The sequence below is a fragment of the Anomalospiza imberbis genome, chromosome 10 (assembly GCF_031753505.1).
Source record: "Anomalospiza imberbis isolate Cuckoo-Finch-1a 21T00152 chromosome 10, ASM3175350v1, whole genome shotgun sequence".
Classification (NCBI taxonomy): Eukaryota; Metazoa; Chordata; class Aves; order Passeriformes; family Viduidae; genus Anomalospiza; species Anomalospiza imberbis.
In genome coordinates, this window is record NC_089690.1 from 7,486,269 (window position 1) to 7,508,244 (window position 21,976).

The window sequence follows — 21,976 nt, forward strand, 5'->3', positions numbered from 1 at the left end:
TTGTATTTCTGCTTACCAGATTTCCTAGGGGTAATTATTTCCCACTGACTCAGACCACAGGACAGTGTGAGCACCTAACAAATAGTAAGTTTATGCCTTGCTTTTTATTTGTGTTTTATGATTAATATGAAAAATCTGAGAATGATTAATTACAAATTCAGTATTTTAAGAATGCTATACAGATGTATAAATCTATTAATGAGAAATATTGATGTGGTTTAATGCTTATCATCTCTGTTACTTACTATAACTGTTTAGTGAGATAGAGATAAGTGCATTGTCCTGTGCTGAAGATAAAACAGCTTGAGAAATAAACATTAATTTACATCTTGTATGCAGTGATGTGAATAAGCCTAGCCCATATTTTAATCTTTACTTATTTATAGGCTTGCTTAGAATGCAAAATGTTTTTCCCTTTCCAATTCTGTTTTGATTCAGGATATTAATGCATTTAAAAACACCTTCCTGGCTGCACCATATAAAATATGACCGGCAATTTACAGAAATGTTGGCACTCATAGTAGAAACTCTGGGGTTAATTTTCATTTTTAAGAAAGCTTCTCATGTAATTTTTACCTTGACTTGTGCTGTATTATGCTAGGAAGAGAGCGGTATGAATGTTACTGATTTAAATCTGATTATTGTTGCTAATGAAGCACTGGTGAAACCACGGGAGCTTTTAGATTTTTCTTTGAAAGGCAAAGCTTGTAAATAACATAGAACTCTGAAATTTCTGTTATAAGCTCTTTATTTTAGATGAAATGAGATGAGACATGACTTATTTTATTCCATGTGTGGACAATGTTGTGATAGCCCTTAAAAAGCAGACTATAGGAAAGCAGGCTGGGATAAGTCTTTTGCTTTTTAACATTTCCAAAAATCCCAAGTCCCCCTTATGAAGTTTGAGTGTGGTTTCCATTAATTAGATGCCAAATTATGTAACAAATAGCTTACAAAGTATTTTCTTCTACATACCCTGACATCAGATTGAAGTGGAAAATGTCAAAAAGCTACTTTTGTGGCAGAATTAATTTCCCTCTTCTAGTTCTTACCATCCTATTCACTTTCAATTTCCTTCAGGATTTGTTTTCTCACATGGTTTTGAGCCATTTGCTGCCTCCTAATGACTGACTTATAAAACAGCAAACATGGAAAATTTCCAAAAAACTTTTTCTGGAGCTGTCACTGCTGTATATTTTGTAATCATCCACCATTTTTTCATGAATTTATTACTGAAGAAATTAGTGAATTTTTAATGATTCTGCTCTGTGATATTTTTAGCAGACCATCAGACTATCCACCCTGAGAAGTGCAGGATAAATAAATGCCTTAACAGGAAACTTTCCTAGGGCTGAGTGGGGGAACAAAGACACAAGTGATTGATTTTTGTTTGGATCATGTCATTTAGATAATTAAAGGATCTCTGCTTTCCCAGGCTGGCATTCCAGTGTCATAGGACACTTCTCTTGGTTAAATAATCATCTCCTTCCCTCCCCTGTTTAAAAATCATAATTAATCTTTGTTTAGTTTTCTGTTTTTTCTCCTTTATACCCTCTTAAACGTTAAGACATAGTCTTCATCAAAGACTTTGTCAAACCTATTGGTTTTTAATTGATTATTTAACAGATGAAGCAATTACAAAGCAAGATAAGGTCCCTCATGGTCTTATCTGTGTCTTCTTACTGTGTTCTTACCACAATGCAGCACCAGCCTGCTCAAGAAATGTCAAAATATAAGTATTCACAGTTATATGGGACATAGAGAATGCAGATGTTTCTTGATGTAATCTCTTCCCTCTCATGAGCTCTGTAAGTAGTACAAATGGCTTGAATTGGGATGAGAGGGCTGAATGGAGCTCTGACTTTGCCCCCTGCTATTTATGTATATTTGTGGATGCTCTCTAAACTTTTCCCTGCATGGAGTTGCACTCAGTGGCAGCACTGCATTTGTGGCTGAATGTTTGTAAACCACTGTAAGGCTCTTACACGTGGGTTGGGTTTTACAGGAGAATCTTCAGCTGTGCCTGATTTTGAGCTGCCAAGTTTTGTGTTTGAACTTTTCAAGCTCAAGCACATTTTGCATTAGAGTATGAGGAATTAGCATAATAAATTGCTTGCAGTAATTTTTTAAAATAAATGTCTTCATCATTTTAATCATCTGTTGGGAAGGCTTTATTGCAGGAAAGGCTCATAGCAACAAACAAATGCTACTTTTTAAAGAATGTATATAAATGCATACTTAGTTGATATGCATAATTTTTATAGTCTTTGATTTGAATCCTTGAGAGGAGCTTACAGTAATGACACAATAAAATGGGGGACTGAAGTTATTTAATGAGTTAACAAGTACTTACTCTGTTAGAGAAAATAATCCAGTGCAGCACAAACTGAACAAGGAAATGTACACTGTGACAGGTTACATGGGTGAGCTGCTGTGTCTAAGTGACTGCTGAAAACAATCAATAATTCTACTGCCCATGCCTAAGGTGTTTAATCAGATGGTTTGGGTGTTTAATGACAATGAGTGGAATAGGGCTTGGAAAAGATTTTCAGTGGACATTTCAATGGCATTTCTTTATCATCCTAAACAGTGAGAGCTGGGAACAAAGGACAATAGTCCTGGATCTCACGTGCCCACTAGGGTTCTGCATTGCCTGCAAGAAACACTTTTCTTTCCAGATAAATTTTTGTCACTGAACATTAAAAGTGAACTCAGCCTTAGTGAATATACATAGCAGCTTATGAGAACTGTATTCTCATAAAGATTATAAGGAAATGCAGACTTAGGCAGTGTCACATCTAGAGGGAGTCCCTTGAAGAGATAAAGGAAAAAACGCTACAGAAGTATGTGGGGATTGGAATGAGTATAGAGTGTTAAAGAAGAGATAAGAGAAATTCTAAGAGTGGTGGATGCTGTTGAGGTAAGGAAAGGGCATTAACCCTTCCATGTCCCTGTACCCAGGTCTTCTCAGGGTCCTGACCACCTTTTAGATTGACTGTCCTGGGGTTGAGTACTGCATTTAGTAGAAATTGATGTCTGTGTTCACATTATCCTAAAACCAGCAATTTTTAAAAGTTGATTTTTCTCACCGTTGTTACCACACAGTGGGGTGAACCTAAAAGAAATACAAGCTTCTCCTCTGAAAGACTGAAGTGAGATTTTCCCCCTCAGGCACTGATGAGCAAACCAGGGTCTGGCTCAGTGCTGCTGGACAATCCTGGTTCCATTTTTCTGCTGGCAAAGCTCAGTGACCCAGCTGGGGGATTGTGGCAATGCTGATCTCTGAAAAGTGAAGTAAGAGTGTTCCCTTTTAGTCCACGAAGTCCATCCCTAAATATCTCAGGATGCTTCCAAAATTCTGATGGTAATTTAGGGGTGGGACAGCAGGATCAATGCATTTAAGTACAGGTAAAGATGCTGTTGTGGTGATTTAGCTCTGTTGTACTTGTGGCGTTTCCAATACATTGTGAGTTTGGTGTAGTCAGGTCTGTAATGAATGCAGATTTGCTGTTCAACATGAACTGTGTGATAAAGTGTATTTTAGGAGGGTTTTGTGTGATTTTTTTGGTGGGGGTTTTAAAATAGATTATTCCATGTGGTTTTATGGAACACCTGCAAATTACCTCAAATTCTTGATGTTATTTTGAGTGCTTAGAAGGACATTCCCTTTAGTCATTTGGTCAGATCTGATTGTGGGTAGCAAATATTTCATGCTATATGAAGGGTGATACAGAAAGAGGTGTTCTTGGGGAGTATTTCTCTGTACAAAACAATCCAATAAATTACTTTATGTAACCCATTGTAATCCACCCAGGGACTAAGAATGTACAAGACTAAAGTTTTCATCAGACTGGTCTTTAAAACTATCTTTTTATTTGCAGATTTCTTGTAGGATATGTTGCCATCCTGTAGAGTAGTGAGGTTTGGATAACTGCTTTAAAATTATCTCTGCCAGTTTTATCCTTTGGTTTGAGTGGAGCAGAATCACTGAGGGCAGAGTGCTGGAATTTGTTGTAGAAAGTAAATGCAGTTATGTGGCCATTGCCCCCATCAGCAGTGCCTGGTTTAATATATTTTCTTCCCTTCCCTGCCAACTGGGGGTAAAAAAAGGTTTCAGTGTCATTCTTGTAGTTTTGTTGCATAGAGCAGACCTTTTTAAACTGACCATTTGCTATTTAGCTGTTATTTTTTTTTATTCAAAGGTCATAAAATATATGACACAATGGCACTAGGGGTTCTAGTCTTTTTATTTTCCTGGTTAATAAAGCAGACCTGGGAGACACACGGATGAATATTTGTGGCTTCAACTTCTTCAGGGACTCCATTTTTAAGGGCATACCAGCAGCAACATGGAATTTTTCTCTACTTATAATTTTCTTGGACTTAGCTGGAAGATAAGAGCAGAGCTATAGGAGAAAGGTGTCTTGTAACTGCCCTCTGAAAAAAAACTTGATCTGAAATAGGGTTCAGATGTAAAAGTACTATTTGCTGCAAGGCTTTCACACTGCTAGACTGCTTTTCACCTCAGAGATCTCCACTGTGATCCCTTCTAGCTGATTCAGGGAGTGGAGGATTGCACTCACTTTGTAATGCTGAGCCATGTCCATTTCAGTACCAAGTGCTTGTAGCCCTGAAGATGGTATTTGTGATTCTGACTTAGAAACATAACTGTGTGCAAAACAGTTTTGTTGCAGCCTGTCTGTAAAAGGTGGGCTATTTAGAATAGCCATCCAGGGCACTGTGTTTTCTTGGATATAATCCATTCTTCCAGAGGGTATGCTGCTCACAGGGATAACTAAGGCTCCAGACAGAGCCATTCCCTGTGCCATGATGTGCAGAAAAGCCACAGTGGCTCCTTTGCCTATCCCATCTTCTGAGCAGTCCCACTCAGCCTGAAGAATTATGAAAAAATATTTTCACATGCATGCTCTTCCCATTTGGAAAGAAAGTGGGTTAAATCAATTCTCCTGAGTTGAGCTGTGGTAAATTTTGATTGGTAGTGAATTACATGCAGAAAGATCCCAAATGCTGTTGCTTTATCACATCCATGTCACAAGGACAGTCTGTAGCAGATTGCAATATCTCTTTCTGGTAAAAATGGCAGGAGATTTTTGTGGTGTAGCTGTTGTTCCTTGGCACTGTGTAACAGGAACTAGAGGCTTTGAGAGGCAGCAGGGAAAGTCCTGCTGCAGTGGCAGCATCTTCCTGGAGCTCCAGTAGCCTCTTAATCCAACTCCTTAACTGTGCATGAGACAGTGGAGCCCCTCTGTTTGAAACAGAGTGCACCTGGTGCTAAATTGCTGCCTTAATGCATGGGGAGGGATAGCTATGGCTGAATTTCACTAATTCTATAATCAGTTTCTGCTAGCCAAAGAACAGATATTTTTTGAGCCTGAGACAAATAGTGTCTGTTAAAGTAAAGGGCAAGCCCCAAACTGGTGGTGTGAAGTCCTTTCCCTGTTTCTGTGTCACAGACAAAACCCCTGCAACTAATTTTGAGATCATAACATGTCATGATCATCTTGCTTTTTATGCACATTATACATTTTATGTATGTAACTGCATCTTAGATTCCTGTTTGCAATATACTTTATTAAAGTATTAGGGGGTAGATTTTGATTGAAATAATCAAAGTTCTAGACAAGAGGTTTATAGGGATGTTTCTTGTTCCTTTTATTTCAAACTGAAGAATGTTATGCTGTACCAAGAATATGTCTTTTAGGTTTTTTTTAACTTTTTCATTTTTTTTATATCCCTTTTCTACACTATCTTGTCTTTCTTCACTGCTGTGTAACTCTGAGAGCTTTCTAGGTCACTGACTGATGGCTTTGGTGTCTGTTAATATACTCAGTAACAGACCCAGTTCTTGACTGGAGATTCTAGGTGTTTCTGTGCCTTTTATCTGTGAAAGCAGAACAGTATTTTTATACTAGCCTTGTGTATGTGCATAGAAATAGTTGTACCAGGATAATAATGTCTGGCAACTTTACAATTAAAGGTTCTATTTCAGTTTAGGAGATTAAAGCAGGGTAGCTTCATGAGCAATAACAAATTACAGACTTTTTATCAGCCTAATTCAAGCTGAATTATAGCATGGCACTATTTTCTTAACCTTGCAGATCTGCGAACTTAATCTTGCACTGCTAGTAAAATACTTCTGAATCTAAGGGGATGTGGTGCGGCTGTGTGAAGAGCTTGGGAAATGTCTGTCCACTTCCAGGATTGTATTTGTCCAGTTCTGGGGTGTTTGTTTGCTGTGAGAAGTGATTGTTGTTGCCCATTCTGTGGTTCACAAGATGTGCGATGACAATTCCCATCATTCTTTGTTTCAAAAATAAAAGGTAATGGACTAAGAATATCAGACTAAGTTCCATCTTGATTGCATTGTTGATAGACCTGACAGTGTATGATGGTGCCTCCTGAGTTAGAAACCTGGAGGTGGTTGAATTTCATTGATTTATGCATTCAGAGAGCATAAGCCCTCTCCTTGTGCAAAAAATGCCCAGTTGCAGTTGAAGGAAACAAATCCTTGTGAGAGCTTTGTCTGTTCTACCAGCTCTTGTGCTTTAATGCCTCCTGTTTCCCCTGCCTGAGCATCTCTGAGGCTTTTCTCATGGAAGCTTTGCAGTGCAGCCTCTCTAGTGTCCATCAGGCCAGGTAGGTGTAAATTTTCTGATGCCTGCTGCTTTCAGTGCAAGTCAGTTAGAAGCAGCAAATGTGTGCGAAGCTAAGGGAAATTTGGAAACTATTTTGTAGAGCAGATATGCAGATTACTGACTAAATAATGTCTGGGAAGTGTTGTGGTGTTTGAAGCAGGGAAAAATTAAAATAAGAGACAGAAACTGTAATCTGGAATTTTTTTTCCCCCCTGTTAAATGCACATGGTGAGGGGCTGAGGTGTCATTTTGGTTTTGTATCAATTTCTTAAAGAATTTCAGCTTAAAAATGTTGCAACAGAAAAGTCCTTTTGAGTGTTTTTCCAATGTAGTATATTTGTCTCTGTTTATGGAAAAAGCATAGCCTCCATATGCAAGAGAATGTATGGGGGGATTGGTAGCATGCAAAAGCAGATATAGGAAATTGTTGAGTCAGTGTAAGCCCTGAATGGATTTGCAGCAGAGAGCCAAGTTAAAATGAATTTGATTTAACACAGAGTACACAACATCTTTTTTTTGCTTTATTTCAGGAACTTGCAGTGTAAATTCAGCTTATTACAGAAAAATGAAAGAGAGGAGTTCTAAAATGAAAAGTAGCTGTAATGCACAGATTGAATGTTTGGGTGGGAGTGAAAGTAGGAGTTACTGGGTTGGAACAGATTCCTTAAGATCTGTCACATCATACCATTAAAATAAAGAGCTAGACATAGTAATTTTAAAGGGATATTGTGTAAAAGTTGGGAGATATTAATGCAGTAAAATACATTGATGGATTCCAACTTAAGGTCTGTTATGTGTTTTATACTGACATAATAACTGAAGATGGCAAATTCTTGCTGTGGGTACTGCATTGCTTGTGAAAGGCAAGATCACCGTGTTAGGAATCTTTGATTCCATCAGCTCCCTGTGTGTGTGCTTGCAATTTCATTAGGTTATTCTGGCAATGTTTTTGATCAAATTTGTAATATAATCAAAGAACTTCCTGAAAGTCCTGTATCCTTTCAGTTTTTACATTCTTAGCAGCTGCAGTCCTCATGTGAGAAGGCCAAAAGAGGCAGAAATAACTTGAATTTCTTTTGTTCTGCCACAGAAATTTTAATGGTCATGAGCAATTCACTTCTTTTATCTGTCCTCCACTGATATCTGGTCTCATAGTGGTAGTATTTTGATGATAAATAAATAATTTCACAAATATTTAAAACCTGTGGATAATAGTGTTGCATAAATGATCAAGATTTTAGCTACAGCAGAATATAAAACTGAACAGTACTTTTCCACAGCCAGGCACTTTATTCTGGATATGTTTGTTCCTACCTGGTTCCCCACCCTGTCTCACCTGGACACCTCACTGTCTGTGCCTGTACTTGCTGTGCCCCACATTCCCATTTTATTGTGGGGTCCTTGGATGTGGAAACCAGGGGATTTTTCTTAATGTATCACAAAACATCTGAGGAGAGAGGGGTGAATTCAACTCAGTTGTCCCAGCACCAAATTCTGATCGTCTTTCTCTCTTCCATGGAGAGCCCATCTCAGGCTCCCTGTGAGTCCCTGGAAAGTCTTTGCTGACTGTTCCATTTGGGCCTGGTAAAGTCCCATTGTTGTATGTCACAAAAACATAAAGAACTGGGAAGAAACACGAAGCCTGGATTTCTGCAGTGCAAAATTGCACCTGGTATATCATTAAGGTGGTGCAATATGCATCTAAAATTATATATAAAATATCTGAATTTTAAAGCAATATTTATTGCTTGTTCTTCCATTTCTTCAATGTTTTACAAATTGTATCAAGGAACAAAACCACTTTTAAAACTCCTTTTTTTAAGGAAAGAAGAAGAGAGACACTTTTTAAATGAATGTGAAGGTTATGATACATATTTAACAAAGCCTGGGAACTTGGAAGTGTAGACAGCCATTGTCTTGTCTTAACCCAACCTTGTGAGTAAAGGATACAGTGTCAGATGTAACTTTGAATTTTCCTAGCTTCTGTCACTTCACATCACAACCTTAGCATTAGTAATATAGTTTTTTTTTTTTTGTTGAGGAACAAAAGCAAAAAATGTATTTTGACTAGTAAAATTAAGAAGATGACATGCAAATCATAGAAGCTCACTGTGCAACAGTAATGTGTGTCATTTTTTTAATGCAAGTGTAATTCTGAGTACATGGTAACTACTATCTATAGCTACAGAAATATCACCACCTCCTGCCTTTTGGCAAGAAACTGTATTTTAAATTTTATATATAGATTACACAATGACAGAGAGGATAAAAACTTTTAGCTGAGCATTATACTTTAGTACAGAGCAGGAACTAAATATAGTCGCTGTGTCATCACAGCAAGGTTGCTTTGTGGCAAAAATACAAAAAACAAACCAGCAGAGATGTCCATTGCAGTCATTAGAGACCGATGAAATTGGCCGTAGAAGCAGCTGGTTACAGGAGATCCTGTCATGAGTGGTAACAACTGAACCTGAGCAATGGCATTTCAGCCACTGGCTCCTGCTCTGTTAACTCTCAAATTCTTCTCATTAATCTGCTTTGAACAGAGCTTGGAGATGTCAGGCTAGGGGAGTGATGCACCCTTTAATGAGTCAAAGGAGTACTTTTGGCTACTTTTTCCTTGAGTGCAGCAGCTCTTCAGGCCTGCTGGCAAGACTTTGTACTTCTCTGAAATGAACTGAACCCATTTGCAAAGCAAGGAGAGAACAGAAGAAATCTGATAGCTCAGGATGGCTGCTCTGAGCTGGTCCCTGTCCTTTCTTCTCCTGTCCTGTCTTCTCTCTCCACCTCTCTCCTCTTCAGTATCAAGAGGAGGAAAGGGCTTGAGGACTGAAACTGCAGTTTTCATCCTGATGCAACTATGGGGAAAATTCTATTGTTCCAAGGGCTGGGTGAAGGTGGGTTATTGGGAAAGGGAAAAGCTGGCCTGTTTCTGACCAGGAAAATGAGCAGGCATTAATGCATTTAAGATTTACAATGGGTTTCTGAACTCCATGCCCCAGGTAGTCTGAAAGTAAAGGTCTGCTAGGAGCTCATGCAAAGCTCTGTTGAATCAGGACAATTGGAAAGTGTCAGTGACGTGGTTTTCTAACACAAGCAGAGCTGCTTGGCAAAAGCAAGAATAAGCCATTATAACCTGCATTTTTGCTCTAATTGAGTTTTTTTTAATTGGTGGGCTCGTTGAGCTACGATATAGAACAACTGAGTCAAGTGCTGAGAGTCAGTTCTGAGCTGTCCTGTTCCTGTTGTACTCAGCCAGTGGGTAAACTCCCATTTGAGGTTTCAGCACCTGATCTGCCCCTCCCTTACTAGGGCTTTCCCCTTCCATGAGAACATTTTCCATTTGCTGAATCATGATAAATTTGCAAAATAGAGCAATTTAAATTTAAATGGGTGGTACTTCCAGCTAGCACATTACCAGGTGATTATAGACCCTTCATCTGGGATATGAGAGTGTAAAACTCCTCTAATAAATGACGACTACTTTTTCAAAATCTGGGCAGGGCTCTACTGGGGGAAACTCAGCACTAAAAGGAGCATTATCACCTCTAGCACCATCTTGTGTTTTCTCTTAAAATGAAAGGGAAGAGGGTGTCTTGAGCTCCACCACAAAGTACAGAGACTGACCTGTAGGTGTGTTAGTAGCTCTGAACATGCCACTGACAAGCATGAAGATTTAACCACAGAGTTATTTAGGCAGGAGCCTAATTAGGCCAGTTGAAGAATAAGGAAAGTTCTGCCTTAATTTGGTTTATGCAAAATAAGGGATGATTTGCCAAGCTTGGGGAAAACATGCTGGCAATTTTTCTGCAGGTTTTAGTTGTATGGCTTCTAAATTACATATAAACCCTGTCAGAGATTTGGTTCTTTTGTGCATCTGGGCCATAGTGGTGTGGTTTTCTTTGGGGTTTTGTTGTTTTTTGGTTTTCTTCACTGAGACTCAAATTCACATGTCATTTTCCTAAAAATATAATTAACTTTGGAGATGTGGTCCTAAGAGCCTGATCCTGTAGGGATCATGAGACATCCTAGTCCTGCTGCTGGAGCCAGTGGTGTCTTCCTTCATGTGTGGAGTAGAAAAAGGTCACACACAATGTAGGTTCTCTGTCCTGTGTGTGAGATCAGGAATCACCATGGTTACTTAGCCGCTATTTCACGTGCGCTCTCTCACGCTCATTCTCTCTATTTATTTATTTATTTACTTGCATTTTTTTTTCTGTTATGTGGAAGGCAGATCCTAAACCTACAGTGTAAAACAATTTTCGTTATGAAACAGTGGCAGGAGCCTTTTGAGTGTTCATTGCTTTGCAGCAGTGATGTATCCATAAGAGCCAGGAAGCAGCCGGGTGCTGGAGCTGCTGCTGGTCACCCGGAGTGGGGCTCTTGACCTGAACATCCCTGCCTGTAAAATGACAATTGTTTACTTTATTAATATAAAATAGTTATTGTTTGCATCACCATTTCCTTCTTATGATGGGATTATACATTTCCAACAGTGGCAGCCTGTTGCCAAGATGTTAAGTTTTGCATAACTGAGGTGAGGACTTTCTGTTTAGTACTGAGAGGAAAGACTTTCAGGACTCAAGTGACTTGGTGGTCCCATTTATGATGTAGCTGTCCCGCTGCCATTTAGCAATTCAGTGCTTTATTGCCTGCTGAATGGTAAAATATTATCAGTGCAATCTGACTCCACAAATATATTTTAGATAAAATTTTAAGATAAAACATTAAAGAATCACTCCTAAGTTTTTGGTTTTTTTTTTTTTTTTTTCAAGTAAAATAAGTATTCTTGTTCATCAAGTATACCTTCCTGCTTCTTGATCATGTCACAGTGGCAATAAGGGGAGGGCAAAAAGCCATGTAAAGTAGATTTCTCAGCAATCCAGTTACTGGTAGATGAAGTTCTGTAGAAATATTTTGGTTTCTAATTTCTCTTTAAGCACCACAGCACTCATGTGAATCTGTGGAAAGTTAGGCACCAAATTAAGAGTTGAACTGCCTTTGTGTGTATGAAAAATGGAGCTGTTTCAAGTATTTCTGAGTGTGTAGGTGATAAATGTTGCTTTTTTGGTGGCATCTGAGTTTAATTTGGTGATATGTGGTTGTTTGTAACAACCTGTGGGAATGTAGGTAACCTTGATTTTCTTGCTATAGCCTTGAGGGACAGATTGATACTGTGGTGTATTTGGAGAATTATTCTTCCCTGCATGTAAACAAATATAGTACTGCTACTATGCTGTTTTGGTATTATCGTGCTTGCTGCACTTAAGCCATTGGGTTTATACTACTGCATTTATAATGTAAGCTTACCAGTTTAAAAAAAAAGAAAAAAAAATAAAGGGAAGCCAAGATATTGTAACAAGCTGAAAGGAAAGTTAATGGGAGGAAAATTGTTCAGCTGAAAAATAAAACATTTTGTTCCCCTGATGCTTTAGAGCAGATTTTGAGCAATGTTTGCTTGGGAAAGAGGATAGTCATGGAAAATAGGAGGTAGGATTTTTAATAAGGAAAGTAATGATGGAAAACAACCAATAGGACTATGGACAGGTAAAGAATAATAAGAGATCATCTTTAAGTAGCACAAGAGTGAGAATTTTTTGCTCTGTTCATATCATTCTGTGTTGTGCCTTTTGCTGGGATTTTACACATTAAGATTGCCACGTATTGCTTAGTATTGTTAATACTCAAAATCCTGGCAAAAGGTTGACATTGTAATGGCTCTAAAGGACCCATTTCAATGTAAATCCTAAGGGTCTATCAATGTGCAGAGGATTTATGTGGGTGAGTCCCATTAATGGTAATGGGACTTATGTGCGTAAATCTCTTCTGCATTGATGGGAAAATAGACTCCTTAGTATGCAAAGTCTCATTTGAAATCAAAGAGCATTTGCATAAGATCCATACATGGCATGGGACTCTGTGTGTTAAAAACAGTATGAAAAGAAGATAATACACCTTAACTACTTTAGTGGATAAATACTAGTGTAAAAGGAGTATTCTTGACAGTATGTATTTTATTTTAAAAATTGCAACAATATTTACGCAATTATCTCCAACTACTAGAAACCAGAATAATTGCATTTTTATTACCGTGGATGGCTGCTTTTTACATGAGTTCAGCTAAGCAAAATAATGATGTGCAGTTGCAGAAATTTTGCACCGCGCTCACGTCCCAACTTTCTGCGTGAAACGCTTCACTTTGGCCAATTTGGAGCGTGAGCAAGAACCAAGAGAGAGCTTTGCAGCCCCGGTCCTGCTGCAGTTCGCAAAGCCTGTGTCCATAAATACTCTCGGGGGGGCACCGTGCTGGCTTTGGCTTGGGGAGCCGAGCAGAAACAATTCCCAATTCCCCGTGCGCGCAGAAACAATTCCCAATTCCCCGTGCGCGCAGAAACAATTCCCAATTCCCCGTGCGCACAGAAATAATTCCCCGTGCGCGCAGAAACAATTCCCAATTCCCCGTGCGCGCAGAAATAATTCCCAATTCTGCGCGCATTCCCCGTGCGCGCAGAAACAATTCCCAATTCCCCGTGCGCGCAGAAACGATTCCCCATTCCCCGTGCGCGCAGAAGCAATTCCCAATTCCCCGTGCGCGCAGAAATAATTCCCAATTCTGCGCGCATTCCCCGTGCGCGCAGAAACAATTCCCAATTCCCCGTGCGCGCAGAAGCAATTCCCAATTCCCCGTGCGCGCAGAAGCAATTCCCAATTCCCCGTGCGCGCCGTTTGTCCCCGGGGATTTCCCCTTGGCGCGGAGGGCCCGGCCGGGCCGCGGCCGCCAGGTGGCGCCGTTGGCAAGTGTAACGTTGGCGGGAGCCGGGATTGCGGGGCGGGCGATGAAATTTGGCTTTTCCGCGGAAGTTCCAGCGGAGTTAAAGCTCCCGCTCCAGCGCCCGGCTCTGTGCTCTGCCGAACTCTTCCGAGCGTGCTGCTTACCCCGGGGACGCCGGTGGAGATGTTGCAACAAAGTGATAGCGCGGCCTGGGAATATCTGCGATATTAATGAGCTGCTTTGGCCTTTGCTGTCTGGCGTGTTATTTTAAATGCTAAGCATGAGCATCACCAGCTTGAGAGTTCTGATGTTTCTGTGGTTTTGAAGTGGGTGAAGGAGGGAGTAGCTTAGTTTGCTGACGCAGATAAAAAGTAGCATGGCCATTCTTTTCGATGGGAGGAGGAAGCTGGATGCAGGGAGTTTGAGTATGTGTGACCTGGCAAGGTTTCATCTCCTGCAAGAGGAAAAGCTAATTTATGTCTCCTGTAGTACCTCACCTCAGCAATTGCTATCGACTCTTCCAATGAGACTTCTCTCATACTCGGGGGCCCTCTAAGGAGAAATAGCAGAGTTGAATGTATATCAATATTAAGCATATCTGCTTTTTTTGTGTTCAGGATGAGTTTATCAAATGATGAACTCATTTGATATTGATAGGAAATTGTTGAATCTGTGTTCCTTTATTGTTTATGCTAAAAATATTGATCTTGCCACTTTTATGACACTAGCCAATGCATACTGAACAATTAAGAGTTGCTCTCGGAATGCAGCTTTAAATAAGCTTTAACAAGCATTACTGAGTATAATAAACCTCTCCAAAACTCCCTTTTATTTGTTGGACAGAACAATAGTGGTTTATGGTTTATATCAGAATCACATTTTTAGATGCAGAACTTCTGTGTATTTATAGAGGATGATATGTGAATGACACAGGTGAAAGCAATTTGTCCACTTTTTCAAGGAGTTGATACTTCTGTGTGCATTGACTTCTGTTTTTCCTCTCCTGTACAGCACAGAATATGAATTTATCCATCCTGATTATGGAGTTCCTAGAGGAGCTCTAGGTGGTGGACCAAGTACTTATTTAGAATGATGACTGCTATTATGGCATAAGGCCAGATTAGTTTTATTTACTTTTTTTTTTTTAGTTTTATACTGAATAGCATCTCACTACTTTTCTTAAAACTTTACTGCTAAATTCTCAAGCTCATGTGTTTCCTACAAGGTGATTTTGATAACTACATGGTAAAACACAAAAGGGTTTTAATTTAGAATAAATGCACTTTTAGGGCTCAGAAAGTTGAAGCTAAAAAGGCACAGTTTCTTGGATTCTGAATGGATAGTATTAACTTGATTTTAGTAAGTTTTAGGACTCAGTAAAATTTTACTTGCACATGTCATAATGAGACTGCTTTTCTTAATGCATGCAGATCTAATTCTGGTTACATGGATAAAATTTGGATACCTGTACTGTTTATATGGGGAGAAAGAGTTCCTTCTTTTGTGTGTCTGTATTTTGTTTTTTTCTGCTTCCTAAGGACTTGCTTTTTTTGTTTATTTTTTCCCATTAGAAACTTATGGCACATTTTAAACCCATTATTTCAACCCTCTCTCTCTTCCTTAAATATTTTATTCTTTGAATTATTAATATCAGCTTTGCAAAGAATATCTGTAGCTCAGGGGAGGAGGGGAAGGCAAGGAGTGGAGTGTTATTCTGTTCTGGAAATTTGGCAACATCAACTGTTTTGAATAATGACTTTAGCAATGAAATCCTTGGAAGGCTTTCTGTTGTTCTTTTGGCAATTTATTTTGCCTTGAAGAACACAAATGCTTTTGTGTCTAAAAACCCTGCTCTTAGGTACGGAATACAAAGAGAATACAGGGAAGTGATATGATACTGGGTTTAGTGTATTCTGGAGTTTTGAGTAACTCTGACCAGGAAAAAGTCATCCTTGGAAGCAGACTTGGCCTTGAAGCCGTCCTGGAAATGTGGTGATGGGCCTGAGAAATCTCAGCTTTGTGATGAAAACTGAGAGATCTGAGTCTTGGAGAACTGGCATGGAAACTAGGAGGGTGATGATGAAGGGAATCCCGAAATGTGCTGGCTGTGATTTTTGTAGTCCAGGTTTAAAGTGATGTCCCCAGCAGTCAGCACCAGAACTGTGTGCTCAGGGGCCTTGCTTGGCCTTCCAGGAACTGCAGTCAGACAGGAGTCAGCAGTGGGACAAGTTCTGTGTGGTGGGTTGAGAAATCAACATGTGAGACTGAGATTTTTTTAAAATTAAATTCTGTCTGAATCTGGTGTATGATGGCCACATTTTTCTTATCCAGAACAGTATGGAATAGCACTATGATGCAATGGAAACATATGAATATATTGCATTCTTGTCTGGAGACAATCCCACAATTACCCTGCAATACAAATTTTTAGGATAAACAAATACTACTAGAATCCTTCATTTCCTTTTAGATAAATTAATCATTTTTTTTTCACATCTAACACCTTTGACAAAGTAAAGTTATAAAGGAATAGGCCATTATGAAAGTACCTTTCAATGCTACCTTCTTCCTATTCTTTTGGATAAAGCCCATTGTACAGCCTGAATGCATTAAAGCTTAAACCCTGTCTTCATTGTTTTGAGTGACTTGTGGGTGAAATCAAACCTGTTCTTCTACTGTGAGAACCTGGGGGACATTGAGCAGTGAGGAAATTATGACATCATCTTACTTGTGAGGGTATGAAAAAGGCAAAAAGAGCCATAACCTTATGGTTTCTTGTAATTGCTGCTTTTTAGACGACTGCTCAAATAAAGGGTTTGAACCTTGTTGCATGGCTGTCTCTGGATTTGCTGTTCAATGTACATGTGATCTGGTAATAGAATTTACCATTGCTTTTGTGTCTTCAGCAGTAGTTGAAATGAGGCCACAGCTTGGATGGTGAGGAGAGGAAGTATCAGAAATGCTGGTGCTCTAACCCAGAATTAATTATTGCAAACAGTCTATGGAGATGGCCAAATATTTATTTTTGAAAACAAGCAAAATCCCAACTAAACCAACTTTATATAAGCAGCTTTTAATTAAATTACATATCTTCCTAGTTTCTAGACTTTTGAAAAATCATGGGGTTTTTTTTCTTCTTAAGATAGTGCGAACTGCTAGCAAATTGAGTAGTTATTGTTCAAAGACTGTTAAAACCCACTTGAAATAATGTGCAAATCCCATCTTTCCAGTAATAGTAGTTTGTTAATTAGCAGAGCTACCCAAATACTGAGATTGTGGTTAAAATGGCTCTGAGTAGGAGGTGGTAATGATGCCTGCTTTACAACACATTATAGGCAGTGCTCATTAGTCCTGGCAATAAGAACCACAGGTGTGTGCTTTAAAAGAAAGGCAGTGGTGAGAAGAATTACCTTGAATTTAACCAAGTGCTGGAGTCTGTAAGTTGTGGTTTATTTCGTGTCTTAATATTCACAAAGTAGCTACCACATTTGGGTGTTGGTTAGTGCAGACACTGAGAGTAACTGGAGAGTAACTTTGCTCGTGGCAGTGAATGCTGTGGTGCCCAGCTTGGGCAGCTGAAGCCCTGCTGGGTGTGGTTGCATGGACTGCAGAAGTACCATTTGGCAAAGAAACAACCACCTTTGTTGTAGAAGAAATGACCATTCAGTTTCTGCTGTTGTTAAAAAAAAATGTTCATGCACAAACATTTTCTGTCCTGAAGAGCTGTGAGGGGTTTTGTTGTTTGGGTTTTAACTTGCCTTGGGGGCCTTGAGATGTGCATTTTAAGAGAGCTGGTAGGAATGAGACAGAAATAAACAGACTTCTTTAAAGCTGGATATCCCCTTCCATTCATAAAAAGGATATTTTTATTCTTTGTTTCCTTTCAGAGCACATTTACTTGATGAGATCCAGTGGACTTGATCTTAGTCCTAAGTAAAATCTGTAGAGAAACAGAAAAAGAAATAATCTTTTCTCTTGTGGCCTCAACACTATTGTCTGTGCTAAATAGAAGGACTTTTTTTGGGGCTCAGTTTTTAGTGGTCTTCTGGTAGTTTAAGAGTTTGTCTGAGGAGCTCTGGTAGTTCTGGGAGCCTGAGTCTTAAGTTTCATGGCTGAGAACTGAATGGGATACTCCACTGTTTTTGTGGAGTCAAATTTGAAGATGTCAAATTTGTCTTATTGGATGACCAGTAAAGATAATATCATAGTCTAGAAAGAGACCAAATAATTTTGTGTGAATAACTGAAAGTAAGGCTTCATTTTTGTCATGGTGAATATATCCAATTTTAGGATAATGGAAGGAGTGACTAGTGTTGTTGTATCCATCTTTAAGATGGCTAAGTAGTAATAAAACAACAAAGGATTTTAGATTTCATTTTCCAGATAGTATCTGGCACTTGGGAATTGCTAAAAGATACAACTTCTTTGCCTCTATCCAGATTAAGATGATTGAGAGAAAAAACTGATGTGCCATTGTAAGGAACACCTAGATAACTGCTATCTTATAAAAGTAAGTTTACTGTGTGAAAAATAAGCAGCAGATTGAACAACAACTGCTTCTTTTTGGGGGTTAAATGGATAAGAGGAAGGATCGTGACAAGTGGGAGTCCACTCCAGCTGTCATTTGGGTGCCTTGGTCATTTTTGCATTTTGTTTCTTGATTGAAGTAACCATCCTTGATTTTAATTTTGATGAAAATATCTCTATGCCTTTGCTTTTCCACAGGGAAAGACTTTGATCTAGAAAATAGTTTGTATTGCTATAGTTTCAGGTGTTCCTGGTCACTGCATGTGTGGCAGGCAAAGAGCTCACAGAACGCGGTCCTTAATTAGCCAAAGACTCAGTGTCTCTGCCCAAGAGCGAGGCCGAAGGCTGCAGGAGGCAGCTGCTTTAAACTGAGCGGCTGTGCTTTGGCCACGGGTCCCTTTCAGCTGGCAGCACCTTCTGTAGTGCAGCCCACGGCACGGCTCGTTCTGAGCTTTATCTGTGCTCTGTGTGACTGAGCAACCAGAGGGCTGCTGTGCCCTCCGTGATGCCAGCGCTCAGCTACTGCTCTGGGGCTCTGGGGGATCAGGGATGTTTCCGTTTCCTTTTGTTGACAGGAATGTCCACCTTCTCTACAAGCCTAACTCTAATCCAACAATAAAAATTTGTGCAATTATAGCTATGTCTGAAATTCATTGTGTTCCAAATGTATATTCCTAAGGATGACTGATGTGCTTAGAGGATTGTGCATAATGAGTGCTTGGCATTTTATAGGTTTGATCCAGGGAAGGGGGTAAAACCCTTGTACAGTTTTCTGAGCATCCTAATGTATCATCCAGAGACACCAGCAGCCCCATTCCTGGTGTGTGTTTTGCAAGGTACTCTGTGTATGTGCTTTAAAAATGTCATTCCTCAGGATATTACCAGAAGACCAGGTGGAATGTAAATTATGAATAGCCAAATATATATGTGAAGTCTTCAGTTCTGCTGGTGGGATGGACCACCTTTCTTTCAGGAAACATGTGAGAACCCTGTGTGTTTTTTCAAGAATATTACTCAATCCCTCATGTGCATTGGGGTGAGAGTAGGAAATACCCCTGGGAAAACTGGAACAAGATCTCATATAAATTAGGGGCACATAGAGAACTGGAAATTGATTGACTTGCACCTTGAAGGGGTACAAGCAAATAACTTGAGCAGACCCTTCTGGTATTTGAACCTCAGGTTTTATGGATCTTCTTTTTGTTCTTCTAAATGCCTAAGAGGTTCTGAATTAATCTTCTCAAAGCTTCATGTGAGTAATTTTTAAGTGCTGTTCAGTTTCTTTGTTTTGTTTCTGTAAGTTAGTGAGTTTGATTTATTTTAAGAAAGTGTTTGCAGTCATAATTAACCAAGATATTAAGCTTAGTGTTAATTACACAAATTGGTGTGACTATCTGATTGAGTCCTGAGAGGGTTAGATTTTTCCCAGCTGTGAGGGATGACATTAAAAGATGGATAATTTGTAATTTAACTGCAGGAGTTAAAGGAATTTGCAATTAAACTATGAATGTCTTTGCTTCTAAAGTTTAATAGCAAAATGTTTTATCATCTTGGGTGGCTTTAATACACTGGTAATGTAATGGAAAAACTAAATTGTAAGTCTATGGTGGACAGAGGGCAGGACCTTCCTCTTTTTTGGAAAATACTGTTTTTTTTGGCAGAATGAAGACGGTCTGGCTATTTACCTGTGTTCTGTAAAATCCCAGAAAATTACCCCTTCCTTTCAGAGCTTTTTTTGTCACGTTTTGCAGAAGATCAAGAAGGAAGGGTATGCATGTAGTAACTTCTGAGACACGAAAGGTTGATTCATTACCCATTTTCAACTGACACTCTCTATGAATTTTCTAAATATTTTTTTTTATTTGCAGAATAATTTTCCCATTTTCTGTTGGCATTTTCAGTGAAATTCAATTCAAGACCAGGTCTGAAGCTGACCTTGCTTTGGGGGGAGTGTAAGGGATGGGTCAGACAACTTCCCAAGATTTACTGCAACCAAATTTATTCTGTGATTACTGTTGGAAATCTGTGTTTGGAGCTAGTTCACTGAAAATCCCCTCTGGCCCTGGGTTCTGCAAATAATTGTAATGTCCTGATATTTACAGAGGACTCCTTTATTATATGAAGCATTCATCCTGAGGCCCCATTCAATGAATTTTCTGGGTTTCTTAGCAGTTTTGATTTTTTATTTTTCAAGAGATAATAAGAGGAAACAGGTGCTCTGTTTAGTTTTATTATTTTTTAAAAGTACAGGATTTGCATGTGCTGATGTGTGATTTCAGAAAACGAAGAATAATGAGGGGTTTTCTTAATTTCCTTCAAACAGCTGAAATGTATGACTAAAAAACTGTGTGAATGGGAAACTGAAGTATTTTTGCTGGCTTTGGACTTGTATCGTTTTGTACCAATGGATTTGAGAGACTTCACTGAATTGTCATCTTCTCTCTCCTGAGTGCTAAACCTGGAATTGTGGTAACTGCCCCAAATTTGGCTTCTGTTGCAGGATTTCTCTCCTGTTGTGGCTGATTCACTCTCTGGAGTGGATTGAGCACTAATGGTGCCTATCCCAATGACATCTGGCCAGATGTTGAGTTCCCAGCATATGGCAGATGTGAGTGTGAAGGATGCCTAAGGATGCCCCATGCCTAAGAAAATAAACTCAGAAAGGATGATTGGGAATCAGTAATATGTAAATGCAAAAATGCAAAAAGTGGTGGTTGTGTTTGGTTGGTCTCACTGTAGGGGTTTTATTTATTTATTTGTTTATTCATTTATTTATTCTTACCTGTTTTCTTTATAGTAGACAGAGTTTTCTGCATAGAAAGGCAGTTGTCCCCCAGGAGTTTTCTGTGAGGAAGGCTCTTGTGCCTGCACAGCAGCTCGACCCTGCAGCCTCTCACATTGCCAGCAGATATTACTTCTCTGAAAAACTCCCTGAGTTTGATATTGCAGTACATTTTAATTTTCAGCTATTTCTGCTACTTACAGTTTTAAATTTTGTATTTTCCTTTCTTTCTCCCTTGGATATTTGTGATGAAAAACTATGAAAGAAATACCAGTTATTCTGCTATAGGAAGGTGGTTTTCAAGTGCCATTAAGTTGCTTGGAAATTTCTAGAACCATAATTTTGAAAATCTAAAGATAAAGGAAAAAAACATCCTTCTTATGACAGTGTCTTCATTTTTGTTTTTTTTTAATTGCTTTCTCTGGTAATTGTTCTGTTGCTATATTAGCCATTGCTCTGTTAATTGTGAGTGAGACAGGTAAATAATAAAGAATGTTGAAAGACTTGAACATGTCAGAAAAGTTTTGGAGTATAATGAATTTATGGCAGGAAATCACCTGTACAGTAACTACCACATATTGTCAATAAGGCCAATGTTGATGCTGCGTATAAATGCCTGAATCAAATATGTTATAATGTATATTCTTGGCTTTATAAAAATTTAAATTTAAATGTTACAACAGTAAATCTATGTTTAGAGAAGAACCTAAGAAGAACCAAAGTACTACAATGAAAATATCCAGTATTTGAGTTAATTCAAAATAAATGGGGAAATTAAATTTAAATATTTTTAAAGAGTCCTTGAATGGTTTGTTGATTAGAAACTAATGTAACTCCTTGTCTAAGATAAAACACCAAACAGGCAGCAGCTGCTGGTAATTGGTGCAAGTAATTGTAGAGCCAATAAGTTGAAGAAGTGCTTATTAAAAGAAACTGCCTTCCTATCTGCTCGTAAGTTCAATTGAGTAATGCACTCTACATGTGGTCTGACGGTACGTAAATTATACACCTGATTTAAAACCACTCCATCCATAAGAGCTCCTGTTTTGCTCATCCATAAAAATTTTACTTTCTTTATTACTAACTACTTGCAGCAGCATATGGCATAATATCTATCAAATTAGGCTTTGAGGACATCTTAGACTGGCACCCTGCTGGCTTGAAACATGTGCTTAATGCATATTGCAGTGGGTTTAACCCCTTGAGTGCCCTGGGAAAGGCTCCATGCTCTCCTGCAGG